The 9,663-nt window shown below is 42.3% G+C and overlaps 1 protein-coding gene across 3 annotated transcripts in view; it reads right to left on the reverse strand.

Moving 5' to 3' along the window:
• The window catches only part of P4HA1 (prolyl 4-hydroxylase subunit alpha 1), a 62,256-nt gene extending 59,970 nt beyond the window's left edge, over window positions 1–2,286 (reverse strand). For all 3 annotated transcript variants that reach the window (XM_054033748.1, XM_054033747.1, XM_054033746.1), the window contains exon 1: window positions 2,069–2,286. The gene's annotated coding sequence lies outside the window, so the exon portion shown is untranslated. The remainder of the gene's footprint in view (window positions 1–2,068) is intronic.
• Between the last annotated feature and the right edge of the window lie 7,377 nt (window positions 2,287–9,663).

The raw sequence follows: 9,663 nt of genomic DNA on the forward strand, positions 1-9,663 counted from the left end.
GTCTAAGTTATAATGGCCTTGGCTACACTGGCGGATTCACAGCGCTGCGTTGTGAAGCGCGAGTGTAATCACGCCGCCAGCGCTGCGAGAGCTCCACCTCTCCGAGGGGAATAGCTTGCAGCGCTGCGAGTGAGCGTGCAGCGCTGCAGGCGCGGATTACACTGGCGCTTTACAGCACTGCACTCGGGGGGGGGGGGGGGGGGGGTTTTCACACCCCTGAGCGCAGCAAGTGCAGCGCTGTGAATTGCCAATGTAGCCAAGGCCAATGGCATACCTGCAAGCTCGTCGGGGGTGCTTTAGTTATGCCAGCAGGAGAGCTCTTCCCCGCCAGCAAAGAGTGGCTAGGCAGGAGCTGTGCCTCTGTAAGATTCATAATGTAGACCCAGCCTCACAAGCAGAAAAAAAAAAGTTGCCTCTGTAACCTACATCCAGTGCTAGTTTGCAAAGTACTGCATTACAAAGTAATGGTCAGAATGAATGAAGTGGTCTTTTTCAGGATCTTAAACATGAAAATAAATTACCAGGCCTCTAGCAATTAAATTGCTTGCCACAAGATAAAAATAAATATGATGTATGCAAAGCTTCTACTGACCCAATCAGCTACATTTCATATTCCCACTTAAACATAAGCTAGAATTAAAGCTAGTTACATTTAAAATTTCATTTCTATTTTGCTTTTAACACCATATGTACATAACTGAAGTCTGTTTAAATGTACTTTTGTTCCTACAAAACTCAATGTAAATTCTATTTAGTCTCTGATAACTGAGAGGGTGATGCAACTTTAAACTTCTCAAAATAAGAATTGCTTAGACTAACAGTTCCTGATAAATCACAAATAGCTTGGATTAACCTCTTTTTTTCAGAGAAAGACTCTGAAAAAATACTAGTGACCAAAAATTAGAAGAAAGCAATGGGATTTATGCAATGTCAGGTTTTTCACATCTGTATATTTTTTGATTAAATTGCATGCTCTTTATTCATATTATGCAACACTAACTGTAATAGGGGAAATGAAAAACTTCTTTCCAGAAGTTCATAAAGCAAGCAAAAGGTTAGTGAAAGAATGCTACTGCCACGTATCACTCCTCCCCCACTCACGTAATGGACATTTCATCTCTCCAAAGTTCTTTCCAAGAGGAAACTCAAAAAAAGAACTACACCTCTTTAAAATAAACTAGAGAGTAAAAATTGTGTATAGTATGTAATCCTTGCTTGCAACAACTAATTCTTGATTCTTATGTCTTTTCCACTGACTCGCAAAGAGATCACTTTACAGAGTTCAGCATAAACACATATTTCTAGCATCTGATGCACAAATAAAATAGCCCAAAAGCTTATTACTACAAGTTTTTTCCCCTTCTAATTTAAAGAAACTGCTTTAAACTGCCCCAATGCAATTCAGTCTGCTAAAGACTGGAACTCAGGAGTTACAAGGAAAACCCATCTGTGTAACCTCAGGCTACAGTATTCTTGTTTAAACAAATATATCCAATATGCACTCTGGTGCCATGACAATGGGCACAGGCTAAGAATATAGATGGCTAATCCATTGCATAACTGCACTTGACTACAGAAGAAATCTGATCCCATATCAGAAGTAGCAAACACGTGCTCAACCCGATCAATACGCAGAATAATCTGCTGCAAATATGCGTCCTTCACGGAAAGAAGATTCGGGATCAGCGGGAGGTCCTAAAGTGGGTGGATGACTTCATCTGCCCGGACACCCCCTTCCAGCTGGGCCCGAGGAGGCTGCTGGCGCGGCTCACGGCCCAGAAAAGACCCTCGGACCAGCTCCGGACCGCACAAGTTCTCTCGGGCCGCGAGCTCTCGCCGCTTTTAACACCCCACCCCCGCTACTCCCGGTACCCGGTGGGTCCGGCCCGCCGCAAACCCCCGCGGGTGGAGCAGGCGCCTGACGACAGCAGGCGAGAGGGATAAGCAGCCCCGGCCCCAAGGGAAGAGACTCCCCAGAAAGGCCACCTCGGCGGGGTCAGCCGCCCGCGGCTCCGCTCACGCCCCGGGGGCGGGGCGGGGCGGGACAGCAGGTAGGATGGCGCCTCACCTGAGGGAAGGAGGCTGCTGGCTGGTGCTGCTGGGCCCCGCTCTGCCTGCGCCGAGCCGAGGGTAGACACGGTAGGACCTGCTGTGTGGCGCAGCCCGACAGTCCCTGGGCCTCTTCGGAATCTTTATATCGGCCGGGGCCCGGGTCGCTCCGCCCGCGGATGGGGAGGCGGCCACAGCTGCTGGCCACGCTGCGCCTACGTGAGCGCGAGCACAGCAGCAGCGCCCTGCGCAAGCGCAGCAGCCTGTGAGACAGTCACCCTGGAAACTGTGGGCGTGGCTTCTTCGGGGGCGTGGCTACGTGCGCACCTAAAGGCGGAACAGTGGGCAAACAGCATGGCCCCCCCGGGGTAGCCTCTGCCCCTTACCCCAACAGTATCCTCTCGGCTAGCGGCCCTCCTGATGGCCTCTGACCTGTCACTTGTACACGTGCCAAAGCCAAATCCCCTTCGCCTTTCTGCTCAGCCCAGGCTTCTCTAAATTAGAGGCTCTAATCCACCCCCAGCCACAAACAGCAGGCCCACAAGAGAAAAGTTAGGACTTACCCTAGGGGCAGGATGAAGAGAAACTGAGGCAGGCTCCCCCTACTAAGTAGACAAAGGAACCCAGTGCTTTCAGTTACTGGGGCTCAAACAGTTTTTTAACTTTCATAATTGACACAAACAAGGAGGAGTCTGGTGGCACTTTAAGACAAACAGATTTATTTGGGCATAAGCTTTTGTGGGTAAAAACCTCACTTCTTCAGGTGCATCTGAAGAAGTGAGGTTTTTACCCACAAAAGCTTATGCCCAAATACACTTGTTAGTCTTTAAGGTGCCACCAGACTCCTTGTTGTTTTTGTAGATACAAGGTAACACAGCTAGCCCCTGATAATTGACACAACAAGCGCTGATGTGCTGGGCACAAGTACTGCACAAATCTTCTGTTGGGAAAGGCTTCACTACCAGAAGTTCCCTAGAAGTGAGGGGGCCACTGCTGCCTGTAGCCAGGCCCCTCCCCCCTCTGCCTCTTCCCCTGAAGCCCCTCACCACTCACTCCCCTGCCACTGTTGGCCCCCTCACTTCTAGGGAATATTGTTTCTGGCACTCCAAAGGCAGTGAACTAGCATGCCTCCACAAGGAGGTGATCTGCACAGCATCCATGGCATTTGTCCTCCTGCATGGCTAGTCCTTTTGGGGGAGGCCTCCCACAGCCTCTTATACACACCACCTATGGTAGTGGGACTATGAACTGCCAAGCCTGGAGGCACCAGGGCTCAGCCCTGGCACAAGTTAAGCACCAGAGGTACCTACCTACCATGGAAAGATGTGCTCTGGCTCACATCACCAAAAGCTCCTTATGTCCAACGTGTTGAGTTTAGGGTAACATTAACTATGGGCTTTATAGAGGACCATGTTGCATGAGTATTTGTACAACCCTCGCTCAGTTCTCACAGTCCTGTCCCCCATGCATGCCTTTTTCCCAGCACCAATGAGATCACTGCCAATAGAATGGGATAGAGCTCACATGGTAATTGAAATTTTTATCCTGCCAAAATATTAAGATACAAAATTTTTCAATCAGAAAACCCCCAAAAATGCTTTGACAAAAAAAAAAAAAAAAAAAAAAAAAAAAAGACATTTTAGATAAAGAAGAACAAGAGTACTTGTGGCACCTTCGAGATTAAAATTTAATTTATTTGAGCATAAGCTTTTGTGGGTTACAGCCCACTTCATCAGATGCATAGAATGGAACATATAAGTGAGGAGATTGTGTGTGTGTATATACATATACATATATATATATATACATATACATATACATATATATATATATATATATATATATATATATATATATACACACACACACACACACACACAGAACATGAAAAGGTGGGAGTTGCCCACTCTAAGAGGCTAATTAATTAAGATGAGCTATTATCAGTAGGAGAAAAAATGTTTGTTGTGATAATCAAGATAGCCCATTTGAGACAGTTTGACAAGAAGGTGTGAGGATATTTAACATGGGGAAATAGATTCAATGTCAAACTGTCTCAAATGGACCATCTTGATTATCACTACAAACTTTTTCCTCCTGCTGATAATAGCTCATCTTAATTAATTAGCCCCTTAGAGTGGGCAACTCCCACCTTTTCATGTTCTCTGTATGTATATTTATCTCCTCACTTATATGTTCCATTCTATGCATCCGATGAAGTGGGCTGTAGCCCACGAAAGCTTATGCTCAAATAAATTTGTTAGTCTCTAAGGTGCCAAAAGTACTCTTTTTTTGCAGATACAGACTAACACAGCTGCTACTCTGAAACCTGTCAGATAAAGATAGAAACACAAAAAATGTAGTCAAAAACCATTTTTCATTTTAAAAACAAGTTCTGAGATGCTTTTGGTCACCACTTGTTGGAAGCATTACTGGAAGTAATTAAATCTTTGATATAGGCAGAGTCCTGACAAATGCATTGGAGGTGATAGTCCCATAGCCTTATAAATATATAGGGATAGGAGGCAGGCAATATTCCACAAAGGCAGTGAATAAATGGTTATCAACTTAGCATAATTAACTGCAATTGTGCAAGCCTCAGGGAAAAAAATGGGAGTACCATTGCTAGATACTAGTATGAGCTATTTGTTTCAGGTTTCTTCAGATAGCCACACAAGAACAAACTAGGAGACATAATAGCTTTGAGTCCAGTGTTCTCCCTTCAGAGGTCCACATACTGTAGTCTCGTGTCTTTCATAATGGCGGTAGTTAGCCACAAGAGCTATTGATAATAGCTCAATGTTTCCCTCATATCAGGTATCCTTTACCAGAATGTATAGGTCATCACTCCTACCTTGCTGATGGCCAATGCCCCAAAGGAGTAGTGCAATTCTTGGAGATGTTAACAGTTGAATATTGAATTCAAGTAGCGAGGTTATTTTACCTGTGTATTTGGCAGTGGTGCAACTGCTACTGGAATACTTTGTCCAGCTCTGAACAATTCAAGAAGGGTGTTGGTAAATTGGAGAGGGTTCAGAGAAGAGATACAAGAATGATTAAAGGATTAGAAGACATACCTTGTTCCCAAGAGGACACAGACTTTGAAGAAGTGAGGTTTTTACCCACGAAAGCTTATGCCCAAATAAATCTTAGTCTTTAAGGTGCCACAGACTCCTTGTTGTTTTTGTAGACATTGAACAAGCAAGTCAAAATAAAGATTGGCAATAAAATATAGGAGAGAGATCACCCAAAAACAGAACAGGAAAGTCAAGAAAAAGTTTCATAAGGAGATGGACATCCAGAAGGCTGTCTCATTGCTTTCCCCCATCTTTCTCAGATTTAAGAAACAAAGCAGAGTGTCACCTTTGCTTATGATATACTCTGAACCACTCATAAGGGTATTATTTAAATTCCAGAATATGAGGAATTAAATAAAGGATTACAAATTATTTGGGGGAAAAAGAGTGGTGTAACCATGTGCTAAAATAAAGATGTAAATAGGGGGAAAGAGGAGTAGAAATATAGCTTAGTTAGTACAACCCCCCACAGGCTTTTGGGCCTATTAAAACAAACAACAGTACTCTAGTTTTGCATGGAGTGGATGTTGAGGTTCCCCCTAAAGGAACTTCTTCATACCAGAAGAGTGGACAGGTTAGTCAGATCCATCTGGGACTTTGGTAAATCACCACATTGTGAAGGGGGGAAGGAATTTAGGGAGTTTTTGGTTTCAGTATATTTGAGGGATTCAGGGGGAAAATAAGGGGGAAGGGACTGGGGAAACTAAAAATAATGGTGTTCTAGACCCAAGGTTAAAGGAGTCAGAAAGCAGTATAATGAAGTATAGGAAATCAGACACTGACAATCTCTAATGAATTAACTTCATGTGGGACTCCAGGAGATGTCAGTCCAGACGAAAGATTACTCCTTTTCAATTCCCCACAAAATATATATGATAACTGATATAAGTTTAATCTCTAGAACTTGGCTTAAAACAGCCTTGCTGTGCTGATTTTGTATCTCCTTGTCAGATCCTGCACCAGTTTTACTTCTTATTAGAAACTGGCGAGAGACACCTAGAACAAGAAAATTAATCACCACACTTTTGTATGACCAGAAGAGAGTTTAAGATAGAGAAAATTAGGCAATTGTTTAAGGAAAACAATGCTGACCAGATTTTAAAAGGACTTTATGGGACGCCTTCAAAGCAGTGATTAGGGACAGTTTAATTAACAAAGTCTAAATTAGAAAAAGAAAAAGCAAACATTGCTCAGTAAAGTTGAAAAAAAAATTAAAATTACTTCAGAAAAGTTGATCTCAGAAAATATATAAAAAATTAAGAGGACAGAAGCAAGTTAGACTTACTATAAACAGAAAAATCTCAACAGGCAATTATATTCTAAACCAGGGGTTCTCAAACTTCATTGCACCGCAAATCCCTTCTGACAACAAAAATTACTACAGGACCCCAGGAGGGGGGACCAAAACCTAAGCCTGACCAAGCCCCACCATCCCAGGGGGTGAGGGCCAAAGCTGAAGCCCACAGGAGTCAGCCCCAGACAGGGGGCCTGTAATCTTAGCCCCGGCACTCAGGGCTGAAGCCCTTGGGCTTGGGACCTGGGCCCCAGCAATTTTAAGTCAGCCCTGGTGACCCCATTAAAATGGTGGAATTTTTTTTTTTGGAGTTTACTGGAAGAGGGTCATCCCTCACCATCAAACCTGATAGTATTCAAAAAAAGTTCTCAAACTAAGGAAATGAGAAATCCCTTCAGTCAAAATTAAATTCAAAAGGATATTAAAATAAGCAAAACACATGGAGAAAAAATATCACAAAAAGTGTTTTTTATAGGACAATAAAAAGTTTACATATTTAAATGTAAGGAAAACAAAAGTTTGGACCTAAGTAGGAGATAAAGACTAAAAGAAATGATCTAATGGCAAGACAGAAGGGGAAGAAGAGGAGAAAGGGATGAAGAGGAGAAAATAATCAATAATATGTGATCAATTCCACAAAATTGAAGAAAGTGATTGGTATGTCTAGCCAATAAGACCATAAGAATGGCCATATTGGGTCAGACCAATGGTCCATCTATCCCCTTATCCTATCTTCTGACTGTGGCCAATGACAGGTGTTTCAGTGGGAATGAACAGAACAGGTAATCATAATCCATCCCATCATCCACTTCCAGCTTCTGGCAAACAGGTAGGGACACTCAGAGCATCCCTGATGTTGCATCCTTATCCATCCTGGCTAATAGCCATTGATGGATCTACAGCTTTAGGGACTTCCATAGGCAATTGATAATTGTTTATATACTAAGTTTCTCTCTGTTCAAGTTCAATAACAATTTTTATAAGATTTTTTTATAAAAAGAATGGATAAAAAAGGAAAACATGCCCTTATAGTGATTGAGCTCCTTGAGCCTATAGATACCTACATGCAGAACAAAAATTGATAATTGTCTCTTCAGTGTGGCAGACAAAGGTATAACAAGATCCAGTGGCTGGAAATTGAAGCTAGACAAAGTCAGATTGGAAATAAGACAAGTTTTTAACAGTGAGGATAATTAACAATTAGAACAAAATGCCAGTGGTTGTGCTAGATTCTGCATCACTGGCATTTTTAAAATCAAGATGCAGTGTTTTTCCTAAAAGATATGCTCTAGTTCAAACAGAAATGAATTCAGAGAAGTCCTATGGCCTGTGTTAATGCAGGCAGACTAGATGATTACAGTGGTCCCTCTGGCCTAGTGGCCTTATAATGTTAGGACAGCATGAGAGCAGGTCACTGGAGACAGTGACGCAGTGCAGATCTAAAAGATTTTCCCCTAGGCCTAAATAAGTATCTAAGCAACAATTATTCCCGTTATTAATTTTAAGATCTGAATACCACCATATTTTGAATTGTACACCACTTTACAGAGAGTAATCCACATGGCCTAAAACCACAATTGGTATTTAAAAAAAAAGTTCAGAGTTTAGTAATTTCAAGCCCCTGGAAAGATGTCTGCTTACACACAATGAGTTAAGCCTCTGCCTCCGAGCTGTGTGGGTAGTAGACAGAGCAGTGATGGGAAGTCGTCTTGTTTTTAGTGGGACTCATTTCTTAAAAATAAGCCTTCCCACTTTTCTGTCTAGGTAGCTTTCTAGTGAAATAATTCCTACCACTAGCAGGAAACACTGGAATGATACACATGCATCTATGTAAAGATCAGTTCAAACACTATTATCCAAACAGTTCATAATATCTGACACTACTCCAGCCTCTATGGATTGCTTGTTTGAAAACTACACTGAAGGCACTGAAATTCTTACCAAGAATTAAAAAGAAAAAGGCCCATCTTTCCCCCTGTTTATTTACACCTTTAGTTATTTTAGTGGATTTCCTCTTCATTATTGTTACAGTAAGATATCAGAGACTGTGCTGTAGGTACAGGTTACCAAACAGAGAGAGGTCATAGACAGATATGGGCTGGTTCAGAACTTTCCCAAAAATTCAAAGTATTTTGTACCAGATTTTCTATGCAGCCCCCCACTTCCAATTCGCTGACAGTTAGCCTCCAAACAGATCCCATGAGAGCAGCTTTTATCAGCCGGGGGGCCCAGATCTCAACTGTCATTTCCAACTATCACAAAACCTTCTTATTCCAGGAATCTGTTCCTGTCCCTCAGAGAGGCATCACTTTAAAAATTCTTCTTCCTGTTTGGATAGCATTAGAGGAACAGAATCACTCAGCATGTGACCCAGTAGTTTCTTCTGCCTTCATGGCTCCAGCACTGCCGCTATTGGCAGCCACTAAAGCTGTAATTACAGCAAAATATTGGTTTAGACCACATAATTGCTTCAAGTTGGACTCTTGCTTTAGGCATCAGAGGGATAGCCCTGTTAGTCTGAATATAGTTCTGTAATTCCTTGGTTCTTGTATCTAATGATGGTGAGTGACACTAAACAAGGCTACACCATTTGAAATTTGTTAGAAATTTCACAGCTGCTGTAAGACCACTGTGTGATTTCATAAATCTTAATGCAAGATTTAAAATCCTTGCTTAAAAAAGTCATGAGTGAATTGCATTTGTTCTTTGAACAAATGTTCTCTGAATGTGAATATTCTAATTGAAGTTTCAGAAATCCCTAATCTTAAAGCAAAATTCTATTTTCCTTCTTATAGCTCAGTTATTTTTCAGTAAGCATATTTCTGTATTATAAGACATTCAGTCATTGGGGGGAGAGCTAGCTCAGTGGTTTGAGCATTGGCCTGCTAAACCCAGGGTTGTGAGTTCAATCCTTGAGGGGGCCATTTAGGGATCTGGGGCAAAAATCTGTCTGGGGATTAGTCCTGCTCTGAGCAGGGGGTTGGACTAGATGACCTCCTGAGGTCCCTTCCAACCCTGATATTCTATGATTTTCTATGATAATCTGTAAAAAGCAACAGAGGGTCCTGTAGCACCTTTGAGACTACCAGAAGTATTGGGAGCATAAGCTTTCGTGGGTAATAAATAATAAATAAATTAATAATAAATTAATGGAGATATCCCATCTCCTAGAACTGGAAGGGACCTTGAAAGGTCATCGAGTCCAGCCCCCTGCCTTCATTAGCAGAACCAAGTACTGATTTTGCC

This window comes from Malaclemys terrapin, chromosome 7 (assembly GCF_027887155.1).
Source record: "Malaclemys terrapin pileata isolate rMalTer1 chromosome 7, rMalTer1.hap1, whole genome shotgun sequence".
Lineage (NCBI taxonomy): Eukaryota > Metazoa > Chordata > Testudines > Emydidae > Malaclemys > Malaclemys terrapin.